The sequence below is a fragment of the Pseudophryne corroboree genome, chromosome 8, assembly GCF_028390025.1.
Source record: "Pseudophryne corroboree isolate aPseCor3 chromosome 8, aPseCor3.hap2, whole genome shotgun sequence".
NCBI classification, from domain to species: domain Eukaryota; kingdom Metazoa; phylum Chordata; class Amphibia; order Anura; family Myobatrachidae; genus Pseudophryne; species Pseudophryne corroboree.
This window is the reverse complement of record NC_086451.1, coordinates 34,146,033-34,169,695: the sequence shown is the minus strand read 5'-3', so window position 1 is coordinate 34,169,695 and position 23,663 is coordinate 34,146,033. Positions and strand designations below refer to the sequence as shown.

Below are 23,663 nucleotides of genomic sequence, written 5' to 3'. Positions count from 1 at the left end.
AATAAGTATAGCGTAACACCAGGGTGTGTGTGTTTTTAACACCCATATTATATTGTACTAGTAAAATCGACACGGCATATATGCAGGGTCACTAATACTTACCCCCTGTTCCGGCGCAGGGTAATGCTCTGAATTGCCACGTCTATCTCCGGACATGCTATTATCCATGATTATATAGATTATAATTATCACTTGCTGACGCTTCTAGCAGAACGTGTTGGCACCTTCGGATAATGTTCCCTAGTTTGGCACAGTTTTTTTTTTTTTTTTTACTTTTAAGTTTTCACAGAGAAAGATCTATCCAGTGCTAAGCCTGGGAAAAGCCGGAAATAAGCCGCACTTACCAAGACGGCGTACTCTTTTTAATAACGCTCTGTTTTGCTTTTTGCTAGCGGAGCGTTGACCTGAATTGGCCCCAGTTTTCCAAGCTGTGTAATGATCTATTACGCTTGCCGTGTTAGATTTTACAGCGAGGCCTAGAAATATAATGAGCTGTCTGCCGTACCTCCCCCCTACATGCAGACTACCCTCAGCCTGCACGGGGAAGTGCAACCCCCGGAATTTTAATAAGCTGCTCCGTAGGAGGCGATTGTTCATGAACTCGGCGATCAGATGGCAGCGTCACAGATTTTTCTATTCATTTGAATTGATTCTGTCTGTCCCAGCTTTGGTAGCACAGTTCTAAGCAGTCTGATGGCAGTGTAAGGAAAATGGAGCTATAAGAACATCTGTAGATGCTATAATTTGGGAGTTGCACTGTCCCCTCATCCTTCAGTGGGAATATGTAGACTAGGAAATGATTGTAGTCTTTAAGTTGTGGATGCACATAGACGGGTCCCTACAAATTACTTTCCCACATGTTTGCTTGATAAATAGCATCAAATGGGCCTTAGGCTGCAACCTCAACGTTTCTGGTCATTTTGCTTGGGTGTTGTTACTTGCACAGTTTACCAGACACTTGTTGTCCCTCTGACGTTGGTGTCTGACACCTTCGCCTGTCCCATGTCCTATAGGCTTGCCTGTGATCACGTCACACCACTGTCCCAAGTGATGTCCCTGTCACACCTCAGTACGATTGATGGTAGAGCTCCTATGCAGGATAAGGCGATTATGGAGAAGAGAGGGCAGTTAATAGCACTTCTCCTGAATGCTTTACTATCTAGCACCAACAGAGGGAGTAGATTTTTTTTTTTTTTCCGTAATTGTTAATATCTAAGGAGAAAAATATATGGATTCCCGTTTGGTTACAGAATATCCAGTTACGCTGAGCATAAATAAGAATATTTCGATATTCAATAAAAATCCCTAATGAATGCTGCAGATTTCAAGCACGATAACCATATATAAATATCATACGCTATCACTGCATCTGTATAATAGTTGACACTGATCTGTCCGGTCTCCGTCATGCATCCCTACTGACAGTGCCTCCCACTGCAGCGACAGAAGGGAGAGCCTAAGGGCTTTAATCTGAGTCTGACGCACTTGCGACCATCCTTCCGTCTTTTGCCGCAATCGCACGTGCAACTTTATGCTGATGCCGCTACAAAGCGCTTCCCTGGTGCGTCAGACTGTGCAAGGACTGATGTGTCCACTTGCAGCGTCTGTAGACTCTGCATTACCGTCTGGTGCGTCTTCAGCCCCGTGGCAGGTGCAGTTTCTCCGTCGCCGCATGGACTCCTATGTCAGTGGCTGTGTGTCTCTGTACCCAGCCACTTTCAGCGACACTCCATAAGACGCAACATATCTATGTGTCTTTTTATCCACATCCTCTTACTTCCCAGTTACCGTCCAGGATCTCCCCCCACATTCCTGCTACCGTGCATATAAAAGTGATCTGCGGCTTTGGGACTGATTCAGACCTGGCAGCATTCAGCAGCCCACAGAGCAGTTTGTCCTGTCGGACGCTAGTTTCATGTGTCCACAATCTAATTGCGTACGCATCTGGAGGCGGCCCGTCACACTGGCATGATGTAACATGTGCAGAGAGAGTTCGATTTGGATGGGGTGTGTTCAAACTGAAATCTAAATTGCAGTGTAAAAATAAAGCAGCCAGTATTTACCCTGCACAGAAACAATATAACCCACCCAAATCTAACTCTCTCTGCACATGTTACATCTGCCCCACCTGCAGTGCACATGGTTTTGCCCATTAGAGAAATATTTTGCTTTTGGATCAGGTCTGAATTAGGCCCTATATGCCCCTTGTACACAAAAGAATGCCGTTCCGAGGTCCCCTCATCTTAATAAGACATAAATGAACCCTGATGAAAGAATATCATCTGTTTTGCGAGGGTCATCCAAAAGTTGTACTAAAGAAGGTGAGCGGTGCAGTTCTATCACTGACTGTACACACACATAGCACGGCTGGCACAGTGATTAGCATTGCTGTTTCATCACTGAGGTCTTGGGTTCCATCCCCACCGAAGCTCGAGCAGTGTGGAGTTTGTATGTTCTTCCCACGCATTTGTGAGAAACTTTATACATTGCTATTCCATGTCAGTCCTCCCCCCTCCCCCCCCCCCCCCCAACCCCCCATGCACCCCTCCTCTCCAGAGAAGACGCTGATGGCCATTTACTAGCCATAAGAAAATAAAAGCGCTTTATTGAGCTGCTGTCCTGGTTTGGACACCTCGGCGGGGAACTGGTAACGGTGTAATGTGGAATCTTGCACCGGCTTGTCAGGTCACACACAGATCCTGCCAGCCCCTGCACCTCACACGCTGCTATGAAAGGCAGATGTTGTGCGATGAGGTAAGTTATTGCTGGTGATGTGCGTGTGAAATACAGCGGCCATTTATCCGCTGCGCCTCTGATCTCAGAGCAGGACTATAGCACCTGTTGATGACATGGAGCGGAGGCACCGACTGCACCAGGAGGCTGAGACTCGGGTCAGCTCTGTTGGGTATACCTGTCATGTCGGCCTCCGCAGACGTTACGGAAATGGGACGCTAGATGTACCCCGGCTGGCCGCGCCAGATGTCTCCGTTGCAGATCTATCTCCCTTGTGTTCCTTGAGAGCACATCCTGTACCTGGAGAAACTCTCACTTTTTTTGCAGGGGTGAGGACCTCACCAAAATGGAGCGGAAGTTCCCCGCCGCCTTCTGTGCGGATTGCTGTGAAAGTACTTTACAGCAAATATTTTTACTGGCGTCTGCGCTCCGTATTCCTGTGAAACCCATTCAGGATTCCCTTCCTGCTGTAACTCTACACTCGCAGTACTTCCGAGAAGGAGAATTTATGTGGGGGGTGTCTGGTCTCCGGACACCCCATTTACTTTCTCTCCCCTGAGAGGATTTTACTTCATGCGTCTGTAAAACCAGCGCAATTTATTATCTTGTTTATCTTTTACTGTCCTCCTAGTCGCATGCTTTTCTGTATGTAGCCAATGCCTTATACCCCTTGCTTGTTCCACCGGGACACAGCGTGCGGAGTGTGTTGTGCTCTTATTTATTAACAGTTACTTGTATAGCGCCAGCCTATTCCGTTGCGCTTTACAACTGAAGGGCTAAATAAAGCAACTTGTTGTGTAGTGATTTGTTTGTAGGTTTTCACATTCAGATTACTTTTTTTTTTTTTTTTTTTATTGTTTAGTGTTTTATTGTTGTATTTATTTGTTTTTATACCTGAGTTTTAAGTTTTTTTTAATTAATTACAAGGGTGGTTCAATAAGTAAGGTAAGACGACCTCTCCTGTGTGTAATTTCCCGCCAGGCCAGAGCAGGTAGACCGCTGCTTCCCCTCACGGCTATTAGACTGCGCCTTATATCAGTCATACTGTCCCAGCGTCAGGTGTAAGATGGCGGGGCTGGCAGGAAGCACGGTCACACATTGAGGTGCGTAGTGTGATTAGTTGTCTGCGTCTGCTGATAACGGTAGGACAGACGTTCAAGATGAGCAGCAATCCGGCCGGCCAAACACATCCACCATGACGTTATCACTGTGTACCTTGACAAGTTGGCGATGCTACTGATGTGACCTTTAGACGGGTTCCAGTGTCTAGATTAACCCCATATGGTCGACAGGGTCAAAAGGTAGACAGGCAAGCGTGCCAAGCGAAGCAACCCTGAAAGGGTCCACTTTTCTACTAATTGTGCTTAGATATGGTTAAATGGGTTCCGTATGGGAACCCGGCTGTTGGGATGCCAGCGGTCACATGACCGACTCCGGCATCCCGACAAGAGAATGCCTATAGGATACAGGGTAATTATTTTGCCCCTCCCCTGTCCCCTCCCCTAACCTGCATGGGGTGGCAGCTAGGGCTAAGACTCTGGGGGTGGCGGCAAGGGCTAAGAGTAGGGCTAAGACTCTGGGCGGTGGCGGCTACTGATACCCCCTCCACACCCCTCCTTTGCCTACCCCCCCACGTTCCCTCACCCTAACAGTGTTCTTGATACTTACCTTGGGGATGGTGGCGGTTGGTGTTCTGGTGGCGGTTGGTGTTCTGGTGTCGGGATTTCGACTTCTTCTATGCCACACCACCTTTAGATGCACCTCAATGTGTGACCATGTTGCTACCAGCCCCGCCATCTTACACCTGATGCTGGGACAGTATGACTGATATGAGGCGCAGTCTAATGGACGTGAGGGAAGCAGCGGTCTACCTGCTCTGGCTTGGCGGGCAATTAGACTGACATAGAGAACATTACACACGTGAGAGGTCTTGTTACCTTACTGACCCATACTCGTACGTCGCTTTTGAAGTTCCTGTCGTTAATATCAATGTTGTTCTGTGGTCGCTGCCCAACATACAGCGTGCAACTGCTCCCTTTCTCCAGGGGTTGTGGAACTACAAGTCACAGCATGGCCTACTGCTGTTTGGAAAGTTGGCTGCTTCCTGATAGTGGGGTGTGTTCAAACTGAAATCTAAATTGCAGTGTAAAAATAAAGCAGCCGGTATTTACCCTGCACAGAAACAATATATACCACCCAAATCTCACTCTCTCTGCACATGTTACATCTGCCCCACCTGCAGTGCACATGGTTTTGCCCAGCTGCTAACAAATTTGCTGCTGCGATCAGATCTGAATTACCCCCAGAGATCAGGCGCTTTGTCCGTGGCTGTAGAACCGTTGCACGTGGACATTGGGTAAGCGCTCTTTGATTGCTGCAGCCTTCGCGGTTAGGACCAGCAGGAGGTGGCGGAGCGCAGGGGGAGCTGACGACCCGATGACAAAGTGCTGGAAATATTTTTGCGTGCACTAACTAATCGTTGTTTGTAAAAACCGCAGAGCGTCCAGGAGATCCTTGCCAAGTCCTCCATGCGAGAATATGAAGCCCAGCTGCCGTCCGGCAGGAGTGGCTCTTGTTTACACGCTGCGGCCGGGGCTGTTCCGCCGGTAATGAGGTCTGCATGGCTTTTCCTGACTTTAGTGTCTTACAGCTGCAGTCCTGCATTTAACTCTTCTGCCGACCAAAGAGCAACCGAAAAGCATCATGTCAGTTCTGCAGATCTCACAGGCTGGGCTCAACAGAGCTGAATAAGCACACTGGCAATAATATATCCTCCATAGTCCATATACGGTATCTGCCCTACTCTCACGCTGCTGATAGTGCGTTAACAGGCCTGCAGATCACGAATTCAGACCTGATCGCTCCTCTGCGTTTTTGCAGAGGGCTGCGATGAGATAGCCGCCGCCCATACAGAGTGAGAACCTGCCCCGTGCGAATGCATGTGTCCGCCGTGCGTAAACTTTGCCAGACAGCGGACATCTGCAAATCCATTCGTAACTCACTCACCATCAAATGGTTTTTCCAGTCTGTGCGCAGCCCATGACTTACTCCTACAGTGCGATACAAACCGGCTGATCGGAGCCGGAGCTGACGCCACACACCCTCCCTGAACACGCTTGGGAACGCCTGCGTTTTTCCTGACACTCCCAGAAACCGGCCAGTTACCACCCACAAACGTCCGCTTCCTGTCAATCGGCCTACGTTCACCTAGCGATAAAAAGAAATAAAAATAATACAGGAGTTTTCCGCAGTTTGGCTTGGCGCCTGCGCATTTATGATCCGTACGCATGCGCAGTCATTCGATAATCAGCTGCTGTTTGATTTCGCACAACAGCGATCAGATTTGAATTAGGCCCCAAACTAACTGTGGATTGGTGCATTCATACACTGGGACGGGGTATACTGACGTCAAAGCCGCTTAACTGACGAAAGTTTCACCTTTTTCCCCCCCTTCTTTTTAAGTCCCAGTAGTGTACTATCCGCTACCTGTAATACAAAATGCACACAATTCAAAGGTAGTATTGCATATTACTTATTACAACTGCACTGGAGTTTTAAGGTTGCATTCAATAATTTATTATAACCCCCGTTTCATACTGTATGTCGTGTATTTTATGGCTTTTTAAGACTCTTCTTGTTTGTGCACTGAGGTTTACCTGCCACTGGTGCTATAATTGGGGAGAGCCACAGTCTGTACACCATGGGTCTTCAAGCTGCAGTCCTCCAGCTGCTGTGTAACTACACATCCCAGCATGCCCTGCCTCAGTTTTAGCATGACTTAATAGTAAAACTGTGGTAGGGCATGCTGGGATGTGTAGTTCCACAGCAGCCAGTGGACCACAGGTTGAAGACCCATGCTGTGCACACTCCTAAGTTTTTCAAGCATTTTGAAAGCTCTTCAATGCGCTGGAGTCTAAATAGATCCCAGATTTGTTATATTATACGGTCCAAAAATACTCTGCAGCCCAGGCGTGGGAACCGCGTCATAGGAAGCTTTGTGTTTTTCCATGGTAGCTTTCATGGCCTCCAAAACTTAAACATCCTAGGAGTTAGTTTCCTTGTTTTACTGCAAATGAGGGGCAGAAATCTTCTCCAGCATGGGAGGATATAGTAAAATGGACAGATTGCCTTCTCACCGTGTAGCCAGTGTAAGGACAACATCCAAAATTGGATGTTGTATGAAAGTCGACACCAGAATGCCGACATAGTTTTTATTTTACTATTTCTCTATCGTCCTAGTGGATGCTGGGGTTCCTGAAAGGACCATGGGGAATAGCGGCTCCGCAGGAGACAGGGCACAAAAAGTAAAGCTTTCCGATCAGGTGGTGTGCACTGGCTCCTCCCCCTATGACCCTCCTCCAAGCCTCAGTTAGATTTTTGTGCCCGGCCGAGAAGGGTGCAATCTAGGTGGCTCTCCTAAAGAGCTGCTTAGAGAAAGTTTAGCTTAGGTTTTTTATTTTACAGTGAGTCCTGCTGGCAACAGGATCACTGCAACGAGGGACTTAGGGGAGAAGAAGTGAACTCACCTGCGTGCAGGATGGATTGGCTTCTTGGCTACTGGACATCAGCTCCAGAGGGACGATCACAGGTACAGCCTGGATGGTCACCGGAGCCTCGCCGCCGGCCCCCTTGCAGATGCTGAAACATGAAGAGGTCCAGAATCGGCGGCAGAAGACTCCTCAGTCTTCTAAAGGTAGCGCACAGCACTGCAGCTGTGCGCCATTTTCCTCTCAGCACACTTCACACGGCAGTCACTGAGGGTGCAGGGCGCTGGGAGGGGAGCGCCCTGGGAGGCAAATGAAAACCTATTTGGCTAAAAAAATACCTCACATATAGCCTCCGGGGGCTATATGGAGATATTTAACCCCTGCCAGAATACACTAAAGAGCGGGAGACGAGCCCGCCGAAAAAGGGGCGGGGCCTATCTCCTCGGCACACAGCGCCATTTTCCTTACACAGCTCCGCTGGTCAGGACGGCTCCCAGGTCTCTCCCCTGCACTGCACTACAGAAACAGGGTAAAACAAGAGAGGGGGGGCAAAATAGTGGCAAAAATTATATTATAAAAGCAGCTATACAGGGAGCACTTATTATAAGGCTATCCCTGTCATATATAGCGCTTTTGGTGTGTGCTGGCAAACTCTCCCTCTGTCTCCCCAAAGGGCTAGTGGGGTCCTGTCTTCGTTAAGAGCATTCCCTGTGTGTCTGCTGTGTGTCGGTACGTGTGTGTCGACATGTATGAGGACGATATTGGTGTGGAGGCGGAGCAATTGCCAAATATGGGGATGTCACCTCCTAGGGGGTCGACACCAGAATGGATGCCTTTATTTATGGAATTACGGGATAGTGTCAACACGCTAAAGCAGTCGTTTGACGACATGAGACGGCCGGACAATCAGTTAGTGCCTGTCCAGGCGCCTCAAACACCGTCAGGGGCTGTAAAACGCCCTTTGCCTCACTCGGTCGACACAGACCCAGACACAGGCACTGATTCCAGTGGCGACGGTGACGAATCAACCGTATTTTCCAGTAGGGCCACACGTTATATGATTTTGGCAATGAAGGAGGCGTTACATTTAGCTGATACTACAGGTACCACTAAACAGGGTATTATGTGGGGTGTGAAAAAACTACCTATAGTTTTTCCTGAATCAGAAGAACTAAATGATGTATGTGATGAAGCGTGGGTTGCCCCCGATAAAAAGATGCTAATTTCAAAGAAGTTATTGGCTTTATACCCTTTCCCGCCAGAGGTTAGGGCGCGCTGGGAAACACCTCCTAGGGTGGACAAGGCGCTCACACGCTTATCTAAACAAGTGGCGTTACCCTCTCCTGAGACGGCCGCACTTAAAGATCCAGCAGATAGGAGGATGGAAAATATCCAAAAAAGTATATACACACATACAGGTGTTATACTACGACCAGCTATAGCGACAGCCTGGATGTGCAGTGCTGGAGTAGCTTGGTCAGAGTCCCTGATTGAAAATATTGATACCCTGGATAGGGACAATGTTTTACTGTCTTTAGAGCAAATAAAGGATGCATTTCTTTATATGCGTGATGCACAGAGGGATATCTGCACACTGGCATCACGGGTAAGTGCTATGTCCATTTCGGCCAGAAGAAGTTTATGGACGCGACAGTGGTCAGGCGATGCGGACTCAAAACGGCATATGGAAGTTTTGCAGTATAAAGGGGAGGAGTTATTTGGAGTCGGTCTATCAGATTTGGTGGCCACGGCTACAGCCGGGAAATCCACCTTTTTACCTCAAGCTACTCCCCAACAGAAAAAGACACCGACTTTTCAACCGCAGCCCTTTCGTTCCTTTAAAAACAAGAGAGCAAAGGGATATTCATATCTGCCACGAGGCAGAGGAAGGGGGAAGAGACACCAACAGGCAGCTCCTTCCCAGGAACAGAAGCCCTCCCCCGCTTCTACAAAAGCCTCAGCATGACGCTGGGGCTTCTCAAGCGGACTCGGGGGCGGTGGGCGGTCGTCTCAAGAATTTCAGCGCGCAGTGGGCTCACTCGCAGGTAGATCCCTGGATCCTGCAGATAATATCTCAGGGGTACAGGTTGGAACTAGAGACAGATCCGCCTCGCCGTTTCCTGAAGTCTGCTTTACCAACGTCCCCCTCCGAAAGGGAGACGGTTTTGGAAGCCATTCACAAGCTGTACTCTCAGCAGGTGATAGTCAAGGTACCTCTTCTACAACAGGGAAAGGGGTATTATTCCACTCTATTTGTGGTACCGAAGCCGGACGGCTCGGTAAGACCTATTCTAAATCTGAAGTCCTTGAACCTGTACATAAAGAAGTTCAAGTTCAAAATGGAGTCACTCAGAGCAGTGATAGCGAACCTGGAAGAAGGGGACTTTATGGTGTCCTTGGACATCAAGGATGCGTACCTCCACATTCCAATTTACCCCTCACACCAGGGGTACCTCAGGTTCGTTGTACAAAACTGTCACTATCAGTTTCAGACGCTGCCGTTCGGATTGTCCACGGCACCTCGGGTCTTTACAAAGGTAATGGCCGAGATGATGATTCTTCTTCGAAGAAAAGGCGTATTAATTATCCCATACTTGGACGATCTCCTAATAAGGGCAAGGTCCAGAGAACAGCTAGAGATGGGATTAGCACTGTCTCAAGAAGTGCTAAAACAGCACGGCTGGATTCTGAATATTCCAAAATCCCAGTTAATGCCGACAACTCGTCTGCTGTTCCTAGGGATGATTCTGGACACGGTTCAGAAAAAGGTTTTTCTCCCGGAGGAAAAAGCCAAGGAGTTATCCGAGCTTGTCAGGAACCTCCTAAAACCAGGAAAGGTGTCTGTACATCAATGCACAAGAGTCCTGGGAAAAATGGTGGCTTCTTACGAAGCAATTCCATTCGGCAGATTCCATGCACGAATTTTCCAGAGGGATCTGTTGGACAAATGGTCAGGGTCGCATCTTCAGATGCACCAGCGGATAACCCTGTCTCCAAGGACAAGGGTATCTCTTCTGTGGTGGTTGCAGAGTGCTCATCTATTGGAGGGCCGCAGATTCAGCATACAGGATTGGATCCTGGTGACCACGGACGCCAGCCTGAGAGGCTGGGGAGCAGTCACACAAGGAAGAAACTTCCAGGGAGTGTGGACGAGCCTGGAAACGTCTCTTCACATAAACATTCTGGAACTAAGAGCAATCTACAATGCTCTAAGCCAGGCAGAACCTCTGCTTCAAGGAAAACCGGTGTTGATCCAGTCGGACAACATCACGGCAGTCGCCCATGTAAACAGACAGGGCGGCACAAGAAGCAGGAGTGCAATGGCAGAAGCTGCAAGGATTCTTCGCTGGGCAGAGAATCATGTGATAGCACTGTCAGCAGTGTTCATCCCGGGAGTGGACAACTGGGAAGCAGACTTCCTCAGCAGACACGACCTTCACCCGGGAGAGTGGGGACTTCATGCTGGTAACCCGTTGGGAAAGACCAATGGTGGACATGATGGCGTCTCGCCTCAACAAAAAACTGGACAGGTATTGCGCCAGGTCAAGAGATCCGCAGGCAATAGCTGTGGACGCGCTGGTAACGCCTTGGGTGTACCAGTCGGTGTATGTGTTTCCTCCTCTGCCTCTCATACCAAAAGTATTGAGAATTATACGGCAAAGAGGCGTAAGAACGATACTAGTGGTTCCGGATTGGCCAAGAAGGACTTGGTACCCGGAACTTCGGGAGATGATCACGGAAGATCCGTGGCCTCTGCCTCTAAGGAGGGACTTGCTTCAGCAGGGTCCCTGTCTGTTTCAAGACTTACCGCGGCTGCGTTTGACGGCATGGCGGTTGAACGCCGGATCCTGAAGGAAAAAGGCATGCCGGAGGAAGTCATTCCTACTTTGATTAAAGCAAGGAAGGAAGTAACCGTGCAACACTATCACCGCATTTGGCGAAGATATGTTGCGTGGTGCGAGGATCGGAGTGCTCCGACGGAGGAATTTCAACTGGGTCGATTCCTACATTTCCTGCAATCAGGATTGTCTATGGGTCTCAAAGTGGGATCTATTAAGGTTCAAATTTCGGCCCTGTCGATTTTCTTTCAAAAAGAATTGGCTTCAGTTCCTGAAGTCCAGACTTTTGTTAAGGGAGTGCTGCATATACAGCCTCCTGTGGTGCCTCCAGTGGCACCGTGGGATCTCAATGTGGTTTTGGAATTTCTAAAATCTCATTGGTTTGAACCACTAAAAAAGGTGGATTTAAAATATCTCACATGGAAAGTGACCATGTTACTAGCCCTGGCTTCGGCCAGGAGAGTGTCAGAACTGGCAGCTTTATCTTACAAAAGCCCATATCTGATTTTCCATTCGGACAGGGCAGAACTGCGGACTCGTCCGCATTTTCTCCCTAAGGTGGTGTCGGCATTTCATCTGAACCAGCCTATTGTAGTGCCTGCGGCTACAAGTGACTTGGAGGACTCCAAGTTACTGGACGTTGTCAGAGCATTAAAAATATATATTGCAAGGACAGCTGGAGTCAGAAAATCTGACTCGTTGTTTATATTGTATGCACCCAACAAGATGGGTGCTCCTGCGTCTAAGCAGACGATTGCTCGTTGGATCTGTAGCACAATCCAACTTGCACATTCTGTGGCAGGCCTGCCACAGCCTAAATCTGTAAAGGCCCACTCCACAAGGAAGGTGGGCTCATCTTGGGCGGCTGCCCGAGGGGTCTCGGCATTACAACTTTGCCGAGCAGCTACGTGGTCAGGGGAGAACACGTTTGTAAAATTTTACAAATTTGATACTCTGGCTAAGGAGGACCTGGAGTTCTCTCATTCGGTGCTGCAGAGTCATCCGCACTTTCCCGCCCGTTTGGGAGCTTTGGTATAATCCCCATGGTCCTTTCAGGAACCCCAGCATCCACTAGGACGATAGAGAAAATAAGAATTTACTTACCGATAATTCTATTTCTCGGAGTCCGTAGTGGATGCTGGGCGCCCATCCCAAGTGCGGATTATCTGCAATAATTGTACATAGTTATTGTTAACTAATTCGGGTTATTGTTTAGGAAGCCATCTTTCAGAGGCTCCTCTGTTATCATACTGTTAACTGGGTTTGATCACAAGTTGTACGGTGTGATTGGTGTGGCTGGTATGAGTCTTACCCGGGATTCAAAATTCCTCCCTTATTGTGTACGCTCGTCCGGGCACAGTACCTAACTGAGGCTTGGAGGAGGGTCATAGGGGGAGGAGCCAGTGCACACCACCTGATCGGAAAGCTTTACTTTTTGTGCCCTGTCTCCTGCGGAGCCGCTATTCCCCATTGTCCTTTCAGGAACCCCAGCATCCACTACGGACTCCGAGAAATAGAATTATCGGTAAGTAAATTCTTATTTTTAGCCTCATTCTAACCACTATCCCTAACTCTGACCCCAAATATTGCGCAGAAAAGTACTGGCAACATTTTGGCGCATTATGAAAACGACAACATATTAACCATGTCTGCATTTGTATCACACCCGATTGAAGGGGAGGCATTTGATATGCCGGCTGTCGGAATCCCGGCGCTCACCATATCGACGCCGGGATCCCAACAACTGCAGTGTCAGTGAATGCAAAAACAGCCAGTATTTACCCTGCATGCAAAATAATAAATGTAGGTGCGCCCCTTGCAGTATGGTATTTCCCTGTGTACAGTTAATTGCTTTTTTTTCCCAACTCAGAATTAGCCCCAGAATCTCTTAAGGCAGTGGTTACCAAATGCAGGCCTCAAGGCACCCCAACAGTCCAGGTTTTAGGGATATCCCTGCTTCTGCACAGATGGTGTAATCAGACTGACTGACTGAGGTACTAATTAAGTCACCTGTACCCAAGCATGGATATCCTTAAAACCTGGACTGTTGGGGTGCCTTGAAGATGGCGTTTGGGAACCATCGTCTTAAGGCAGGCCTGTCCAAACTGCGGCCCTCCAGCTGTTGAGAAACTACACATCCCAGCATGCCCTGACACAGCTTTAGCATTCTCTGACAGCAAAACTGTGTCAGGGCATGCTGGGATATGTAGTTTCACAACAGCTGGAGGGCCGCAGTTTGGACATGCCTGTCTTAAGGAATGTTTCCAGCACCTTGTTAAATCCATGTTTTGGAGAATTCTGTTTTGGAGGCAAAGGGGACAGTTACCCAGAACTAGGAAGCTGTACCTAATAATGTGACTACTTTAGGAAATCCACTAAGACTAGGTTGAGTCGAGCTAATGGGAACCAGATTTCCCTCCACTGTAAAGTAAATGCAGTGATAACGCATCTGTATCCCAGATAAAGATACTTTGCATTGACCTTCCATAGGTTAATAGATAAATGCTTCCCATCGGGTTCATAGTTTTTGTGTCAACTTACTGTACAAATTCATGAAATGTGTATGTATGTGAACACTGCAAATAGCCCTGATATAAAGCAGCTGATGATGTGTTATTGTATGAGTGGTCCTTTTAATTCAACAACTGAACCTCTTGACCATGACTGAATGCTTTAGTGCAGAGGTTCTCAAACTCTGTCCTCGGGGGCACACACAGTGCATGTTTTGCAGGTAACCCAGCAGGTGCACAGGTGTATTAATTACTCACTGACACATTTTAAAAGGTCCACAGGTGGAGCTAATTATTTCACTTGTGATTCTGTGAGGAGACCTGCAAAACATGCACTGTGTGTGCCCCCGAGGACCGAGTTTGAGAACCTCTGCTTTAGTGCATGTAATACCAGCTTCGTGGGTGCAGAGTGGGTTAAAATTCCTACTGAATTCTTGAGCTTAATTTTCGGGCCGCCCATAAAGTGGCTGACCCCGCTGTGCACACTTTAATAACGTGCATCTCGCCTTTATGGGGTCAGTTGCATCTCCGACGCGCCTCCTTTTCCTCCGCTGAGCCGCCATGGGCTTGTGAAGGAGGCCGTCAGAATGTGTTGCAGAAGTTCCCGCAAAACGAATCTGCAAAAAAATGTCCTCACTTCCGAGCTCGCAATGCAGTTACTGGGAAGTGTTGCCCTCCCTGCCGTTACTCTGTAGCAGAGGTAGGCAGTCCAGCCACGGATTGTAGACATACGATGAGTAAAGCTGGGTACACACCTATACAATTGTCAGGCCGTTCATTCAATCATGATCTTTACAAAGCACATATACTGCAATCGAGGGCTTAAGACTGCGTTTTGATTGGATTATTATCTGGCGTTGTTTTTAGGTCACTCCTACTGCGATATTAGGACGGTTGCCTGACCAAAGCTCTGGGTTGGTCCTGGCAAAACAGCAACATATGGTGCCTACACTGCTCTTAGGGGGATACTCGCACTGAGGACTGTGCACCTCGGCCTGCTGAGAGGCTGAAACGTTTTCCAGGGGTCACCGTGCAAAATGACCCCTTTCTTTAAATTACACTTGTTTTGTTTGTTTTGCTTTAAACTACTGCTGAAGTAATTACGAGAATGATTGTCATTGGTTTTTATTTATCCTATATAATAAAAGGCTAACCCTGCTCCTCACCTCTATGGGGGGATTTAAGTGTTTTGTGCGCTGGTGGCCACTAGATGGTGCCTGATGGAGCAATTCAAGTGTTGCTCCGTTCGGGCGCGCATATGTCGTTTGACGGGCTGGTAACTACTTTATATATTTATCTTATTATATATGCCATGTTTTATTACAGTATTGTTTGGAGTCTACGTAGAAATCCACGTCTCCGCTGAAATGCAACTTACTGTACAGGTGCAAAACAGTCCCATGAAAGAACAGGACAATACAAGAAGGGATTGTCCGCTCTCTGCTGCCGCCGCATTGACCATGATCACCCCTAAAATCCATGCCCTATTTACCCCTTTATCATATTTATTATTCTTGCCTGCCAAAAAAAGGAAATCCCGCTTCCATACAGCTCTGCAAAACTGACCGCAAGTGTAGTTCTGCTCGTTATGCTTTGTACATAGCAAAAAGCAAGTAATGGATGGCTTCTGTGGGTCCACCGCGCATTCCAGACTTACATTGTAGCGCTGCATGACTAACCACCTTATCCTGCGCGCTACTTGGGCGTTATCGTCACAGACTCTGCACCGGCCTCCGGGCCTGAAAAATCGCTTCGCTATATTCTGCCACCTGATACGGATTATTTTGTGGGATCCTGAAGGCAGAATTAGGAGCGCCCACCGTTACCTAAATATCAGAGAGGAAAAAAACATATTTGGCATTTATCACCTCCTCTGGATTTGAGATCCCTTATTCTCCAGTTCTGCGTATGTTTCCAAATTCCGCTCATGGCATTGCAGAGCCAGATCCGTCGGTCTCCAGCGAGCAGAGGCTGGGAATTTGGCAGCAGTGAAAGTCTGTAACCGGGTAAGAGGCAGTGTCAGGGAGAGGAGCAAGAATCCCAAAGCATTCTCTCTGCCACCTCTCTATCTCTTTCTTTTATTTATTATCATTCATTTCTTCTTCATCCACTAGGGGACACTGGAGCATATAGACAATGGGGTATAGACAAGTGTTATTTATTTGTTGTTTAAATAACGGAACAACGTTCCAGTTTTAATCTGGCTGACTCTCCTTCTCCGTGCTGGCCAAGGGTGAGATTCCTCAATAGTTTTCACAAGAACGTGGTTAGAATTCATAGTTTTTTGGGGCGCCGAAAACTAAATGGAATGATGTCCCCCCAAACAGTAGGCAAGTGGATGTTGTTTAACTGAAATAGCATGAAATAAATGATAATGAATCTAGTACAGTATCGTACAGTTTTACATAATAGAGAGAACGTTGTTTTAGCCTAACAAACTTTACAACGCCAATTTAAAGCCATAATGCGCGCTGTGTAATTATTTGATGTTTATGGGCGTTTAAACCACTAGGACTGGTGCAGATGTGACATAATGATACAAAATAAAAAAACATAATACAGTGTGACAAGGATCACATGCTCCGAAAAAAGTAACATTGTCCTTTATATCTTATACAAGCAGACAGCACAAGGATACTTCCAGCAGGTAGAATACAAGTCACAGCATCACAGTTTTACCATCTTCTAGCAAAGTTGGTACAGAACTCCAATGGCCCATACCGGAGCCCATACCCCCAGCCTATCGCCTGGGTAGCTAGTCCACCGTCAGGAGCATTATCCCTTTGCACTGACACATTTTTAAAACTAGTTAACAGGTGCTACTAATCAGCCTAAATGTGCCTCAGGTCTGATCTTAGAAAGACCTGGGTTAGATTCAATCACAATCCTGCTGTTCCACCTTTAAACCAGGTGAATATATTAACTACACGGAATGTCATTAATATATTGGCTGTGGCTGTCAGGATCCTGATTCCAGAATCTTGACAGCGGATGAAATATTTCAACCGGTCCTTGAGGACAGAGTTTGGGCACCTATGATCTTGCCGGTGACACTTACCTGTTTTCAGTGCCCACGTAATTCCACCATCTTAAATCCGGTTCTTATGTGCTCAAGTCACTAAGAAATAGGCTGTCTTGATGCTAACTTGCACTGACTTTAATGGTAGCATCAATCACGTACATTCTATAAAATGATAGGTAGTAGCTGGTTGGTTGCTATGGGCAACCTCTCTTCACTCTTTTTAGAAGGCTTCATACATCTCCCCGTATGAGGAAAATAAAACTAATCAGTAGATCTATAGAAATTTCCAAAAGGGAACAGTGGAAGTGCTGCCAATCTGATTCTGACTACCATTATCGAGAAAGTACTAGATAAATGGTAGCTGGGATCTGATTGGTTGCTGTGGGCAACACCTTCTCTTGACTTTTTGTTTTAGAAGCTTTAATAAATCTATCAATAAAGTCTTATAATGTGATTAGAGGTCTGCTTTTGCGTACAAATAAGGGGTTGCTTCAGGAGTAAATACTTGCACGTAAAGGGTAAATGAGACAGATTATCCCCCTTGCTGGTTATTGTGTATCTGCCGAAGTACTGCCCTGGCGTTGGAAGCACACTCCTCGTGTGTACCCTGAGCACACGCACATGTAAGCATCGTTAGTGAGCCTGTAATTGTGACACCTTCCTGCCTCAGTCGTCTGGTGCATTTGCAGAGGAAGTTACAGGCTGCAGCGCTGTGTGGCTCTGACAGACCGCATAATAATAATAATAATAATTATATGATTTGCGTACCTTTTTTATTGTCTTCATTAGAAAGATAAGTGAATGAGATGCCCAACTTTGCCAATGGTATTCGGTTGATAGTTCTACAGTAAAAAGATAGTCAATTGGTCGGCCCCATATGGTGACCGTGCAAAAAGTTGACAGGGTCAAAATGCCGACGGTAAATGGTAGGCAGTGTTTAAGCTCAACAGGTTCAAAAGGTTGACATGACAATGACGACACACATATGATCGACACCACACTTTTTTTTTTTTCTTTTTCTTTTTTTCTTTTTCTTTTTTTAATTTCAACTGTCATTTACTATCCATGTGGACTACAATTGGGAATAGTAACCTTGCCCGAAGCGTGGCGAGTGTACACATTTTCACTAATTTCGCTCACTTAGATATGGTGAAACATACATAATGACACCACTCCCCCCCCCCCCCCCCCAAAAAAAAACAAACAAACAAAAAAAACTTGTGTTGTGTTAACCATTTCCATATCGTCCTTTTCTTCTTCTGCTTTTTTTTTTTATTTTAATGTTTTTATTCAAAAAGACAAACACATAGTTGTCACAGGCAGGACAAGTTCATTCAAGAACGGTACAGTATAGTGCAGTAAATAAGGCGAAACACGATACAAGCAATAAAGTAACAATCCGTATGTGGCGGCGGAGTGCAATAGTCAAGAAGCATATCAACATAGACCCTTAGAGTATTACATATACAAGAGACAAGCCTAGTAAATAAACCAAGCAACATTTAGGTTTAATTAAAAAGGAGGTGTGCCCTTGTCCAGGACGTCCAAATTATACCAAGTGGTCAATCTAACAGCTTTCCGTACCGACTCTATTGTCGAAGGTGGTAAAGTGAGTAAGTATGGTAGCCATGCATCAAAAAATTGATACATAAATTGAGCTTTAGATTCCACGTCTAGGAAGCATTCAGACCAGTCCATCTGGTACAAATATAGAAGGCGAAGAGTCGTATGGGAAAAAGAAACAGGTTCCGACGTAATCCATTGTGAATGTTGTCCTTTTCTACGGTCTACTGTTTCCATTTTGACCTTTTGCATGCCAACCATTAGGGGTTAACCTATTGACTGTCTATCTTTTTACTGTAGATCTGTTTAACCACACCCTAGGAGTCCAGGGGACCGTAATCGGGTGGTCTTCAGGTTGCCGGCGGCCGGGCTCCCGAAGACCACCATACCAGCGCCGGAATCCCGACCGCCGGCATACCGACAACTTTTCTCTCTCTTGGGGGTCCACGACCCCCCTGGAGAGAGAATAGATAGCGTGGCGCGCGTAGCGAGCTCGCAAGAGGCTCATTTGCACTCGCCCAGCTGTCAGTATGGCGGCGGTCGGGATTCCGGCGCCGGTATGCTGGTCGCCGGCAACACATACTACACCCCCGTACTCATACTCCTGGCAGCTGGTACAGAGTAACCTGATGGTGGGGCACAAGCTTGCATAAAGTGAGGCGGGGCACAGTGTGCGTATAAGCTATTGCATAATTCTGAATGTTGTCCCTTCTCTGACGTGTTGTGGGAGCCGGAGCGTGCACCTACACTGAGCGCGGATCCCCCACTGAGTGCAGACCATCCTCCCCCTGCGCTCTGATCCCCCGTGTTCGGAATCCGGACCGACTTTGTTGCTAATATGCTTGCCTGTTACACCTGGTAAAGGCGGTCCGGTGCTGACAACGGACGCTATGCGTGTAGCTACCTGTACAGATCATGGTGAAGCGCTGAGGGCAGGAGACCCCTACATTGCTGAGGACACAGGTTTGATGATAGCGTCCATCATTTTCAGCTTTATAATTGCTACGGCTATGGTGACCATCTGCATTTACCTCTGGATGAAACCAAAGTCGGAAAATAATTCTAAGACCAATATAGAGGCGAATGTGGCCATGAAACCAGATAATGAAAAAATAACCATTGACATCGCAGACGTAAGTGAGAACATCCCAAAAGGAAAGATCAATAATAATAATAATAATAATAAAATGGAGAAACCGAAAAAGACCAAACCGAGATGGAGTGTGGTACCAGGGAAACAGGACCTCAATTAACTGTGTAAAACCTACTGCATTAATGGCGGATATTGGACACAGATCTAATACTAGCATAGCCGTGATGGCGTCTGTGATCCACTGTGCGACTGGGTGGGACCTGTCATACTTGCTCCCCCTTGCAAAGGATTGTTTCACAGTCAATTGTTTTTTTTTTTGTTTGTTTTTTTACAATACTGCTAGTAGTCTTCTTGGTTCACTTCTGGGATGAAGATCCACCTCCAGCAGCAGCAACAGGCCTAGTGCTTAAGGATTCTACTGAGGAATCCTGGAATGAGGAGGAGTCGCCTATCCTTGACAAATTGGATGCGGGACTACCTTGAGGATGAAGGTATTGACGGTGGAGATAGCAGGTGCTGGGATCTAGTTGAGAGAACGGAGCTAGCTGATGCTGAACTGCTTGTTATTATTTAGCACCAGTTTCTGTTGTTATCAAAAACTTGTCAGGAACTCGTTGCAAATGACGTAACAGGGTGAAGATTCCTAGATGCTTAACGTCTCTACCTCTACTTACTGTGGTTCCACCAAGACTACAGATGGCTTGACAAATATTGTCAGGATTCGGGTAAAAAATACTTCCACACAGAAGAGGTGAATTTGTTAGTCCTATGACAGTGGTCATCTTTTTATGGCCAAGAGGTGCTTCCACTGGGGCCTGACTTACACAAACAACATCCTCATTCACAACATCCTCATTAGCGCCAGTGTCAGCTATACAAATTTCTCTGGCTGGGTCCACAGGATTATCCACAGGATAACATTGGGATATGGTTGAGCGACAGCGGAAATGGCACCAACACGGTCACGAGCTTTCTGGCCTCCCAGGATGCATCGGGGCCTTCACCATATAGTCCCGCCCACTGACTCAGTCAAATCAGTTTTTTGCTTGGTGCGGCAGGAAGCCGCATGGTCTCAGGGCTGCTGAGAGTAGCAGCCTCAAGCTTTTATTATTTTATTTTTATAGACTTACTATATTGTTTTTTTTGAGCGACTTCTCTTAACAGCGTCTTAAACGCATACTAGAAAGAGTCGCTCCAATAACTCCTCACCGGGTCGCAACAACGCTTACCTTCGGGTATTAGTGCTGTCTCGACGGGCGTCTGTGTCGGATGTTCTAGCAGGTCCAGCAGACGTAACCAGGCTGTGGCCGGAGCATGGGGAGACGGTGAGTCTATGGACTTCCTCTTACTAGAGGGGTCAGGACACAGCTACACTGATTTTGGTGCAGACTACAAACAGTGTGTTGATGCGCCGAACATCTCGAGTGCGACAACGCTACGCTTCGGGGATCAAATGCGCCAGGACTAGATAGAGGCCGCGATCCTCAGAGTTTAAGTCAACAGGGGTATTCAGACGCTCTCCTGGCCGTCCCTCCTCCGAGTTCATGGCCAGTTCCCGCGCGTCTCTCGTTTCATGAACTGAATGACCTCCCTTCCGGCTCAAACGCTACCACGAGGGTACTCGGTCGCAACTTAGACGCTAGATCTCTAGTGTACACTAGAGATCCCGCCCAGACCGAGTCGCAGGCCTTAGCGTCTGCATACACGTGGAAGTCGCTCAGCGTCCGTGTCCGTCAGTGAGCGACCGTGTCTGTTATCAGTTATCAAGAGCGGTAGTGTACATCAGTAGCATCTGAATCCACTAAGCGTCTTACGAGTGTATTTGCTTGGATATGGAAGTGTGGTGAGTCTCCCTGTATCCCACTCTCTGGAGGCAGGGTATACAGTACTAAAAATTCTCTCTACTTCTTAGTATGAATTGTTAATTTTTAGTACCTATTGCATGTGAGATCTGTATATTACTGTGTTTTCTGCATGTTATGTTGAAAAAAGAACCAGTCAAAAACAGAAGTACAATTTTCCTACTTATGTATAAGTTGTTATGGAGGTTGTATTCTCATATGACAATGTCTAATGCTTTAACATGTGACTGCTAGTATGTGTGCTGACTTTTCTGTGTAATGTCAGTCCTGTTCTGACCCTCAAATCAGGTGCACTGTGGTCAGATAGATCTCACCTCTATATACTGACATATAGGTGATTTTCAGTCACAAATTGTGTAGTCAGTAACAGATTATTATCATGTCTGTGAGCGGCAAAAGTGACGAGGAGAATTTATCAAGTACTCCTACAGCCCTAACATGCTTATCTTGTAAGTCAGGGGTAATTGATATGAATCAATTGGTCACTTATGAGGGTTTGTGTGCAAACTGTTTCGCTTTTCAGCGAAGTAAAAAACAGGAGTTGGTTCAACCACCAACAGAGCCACCATGGAATGTGTTCGCAAAGACTCTATCTTCAATAGTGGACAGGTTAACTCCGGTAGCACCACCTCAAGGGTTAGGTTACACTATGAACCCATACATGCAGCTCCCTTCCTATGGCTTGGTTCCAGTAGCTTCTACAAGCAACTAAGGGACAGGTAAGACTAAGACGGATACGTCTATGTGGCAGACTACACAAGATGATACAACGGATGATGATACAGTAGATTCGAATACTCCGTATGATGATCAGTCGCAGAGTTTTAGTTCAGAAGATGTAGCTGAACTTATTAATGCTGTAATGGCTGTTCTCTCGTTGGAAGAGCCAGCCAAGACAATGTTAAAAGCAAAAGCACCTGTATTTAAACGAACAAAATCAGTGAAAGCTGAATTCCCAGCGTCAGATGAGCTGACGGAAATGATGGATGAGTCTTGGGCGGCGCCCAGTAAAAAGTATTCTTTCTTTCCTAAAAGATGGGATTCTTTTTTTTTTTTTTTAAAGTGTTTTTATTGACCAGTGATATTTCAGTACAGCTGTATCAGCAGTATGCATTATATAAACAATACATTATAAACAGATAGTAACAGTACATGTTATTATACTCCGTGTAAGCCTTGTTAGCCCAAGAGAACAGAGGTATCTAAACTGCAGAGGGTGTGTGCCCACCACTGAAATGTGAGAGAGTTATGTGATATCCTTATATGATGTGCATTAGTGTAGAGTCATGGGTTCAGAGGTTTAGAAAGGAGGAGATGTTGAGTCTAATGTCTCTTGCAGGTACCATTTCGTGTCTTTGTAACATTTTCGCAGGGCTTCCTTAGTAACCTGGGGAAGGACCTGAACATAAGGTAGCCAGATTTGGAAGAATTTTTCGGTCAGTTTGTCTTTCTGTAAGGTGGTGTTGGTCCAGTCTAGATGGAATAGGTGAGAGATTCTAGGATGTAGTAAGGAGATGTGGGTTGGGTCAGTGGATATCCATTGTGAGAGGATCGTAAAGATGGGATTCTTATTATCCATTTCCAGCTGTGGATTGTTCGAAAAGAGAAGTTCCTCCAAAAGTAGATGCACATGTTCTGCGACTCGTGCATAAATCTGCTTTACCACTGTCATCTACCTCACTAAATGATGTCACAGACAGAAGGGTAGATAGCCTTTTGAAAAATATATTTTCTCTAGTAGGAGCAGTGGTAAGACCTGCTATGGCTTCGGCCTGGGTAGCAAAGGCAATGGGCGAATGGATAGAGGAACTAGAGAATGACATCCCTTCTCCTACTAGGGAGCAAGAGGATTGGTTTTTGCCGTTTAAGACAATCTGCCCAGTATTTAGAAGAAGCAGCCATTGATGTAGGCACTGTTGCTTCTAAAGCTTCAGCCTTGACAGTAGTCGCCCGCAGAGCAGTTTGGCTACGTACCTGGAAGGCAGATGCGGAATCCAAGAAAGAATTGGAAGCATTGCTTTTCGTTGGTAATATATTATTTGGAAAGCCTTTATCGGATATCCTAGAATCAGAGGCTGAATCGAAGAAGGTCAGATTTCCGGCTACCTATAACCCTAAGTCCAAGGGTTTAAAATTTCGCTCTTTTCGTTGGCAAAGCGAAAGCTAAAGAGGAGCCTAAGTAACCCCAGTTTAAATCCAGGGGTAGGAAGCAGTGTGCTAGCAAAAAGCCAGCTTCCAAGCCTGAACAGAAACCGTCAACATGAAGAGACGGGCCTTACCCTGGAGGATTCCAGGGTTGGGGGCCGACTCCTTCATTTTGCACACATATGGCAACAGTCAACAGCAGATGCTTGGGTGCAGAATGTAGTATCTCAGGGGTATGGGTTCCCATTCAGGAGACAGCCTCCTCAAAGATTTTTTTGCACCAGCCCGTCTCGTATAGAGTCGAAGGCCAATGCCCTGCAAGAAGCAGTCCAAAAATTACTGCAGTCAGGTGTGATTGTCCCAGTACCTCCATCACAAAGGGGACAGGGGTTTAACTCCAATCTATTTC

General features: G+C 46.7%; 1 protein-coding gene across 7 annotated transcripts in view; it reads left to right on the top strand.

Annotated features, from left to right (window-relative positions):
* The window catches only part of EXD3 (exonuclease 3'-5' domain containing 3), a 347,667-nt gene that overhangs the window by 42,874 nt on the left and 281,130 nt on the right, over positions 1 to 23,663 (top strand). Inside the window, exon 1 of one of the 7 annotated variants that reach the window (XM_063936228.1) lies at positions 19,637 to 19,738. The exons of the other annotated variants lie outside the window; for them this stretch is intronic. The gene's annotated coding sequence lies outside the window, so the exon portion shown is untranslated. Of the gene's footprint in view, positions 1 to 19,636; positions 19,739 to 23,663 lie in introns of those variants that run through there. 7 annotated transcript variants of the gene reach the window in all.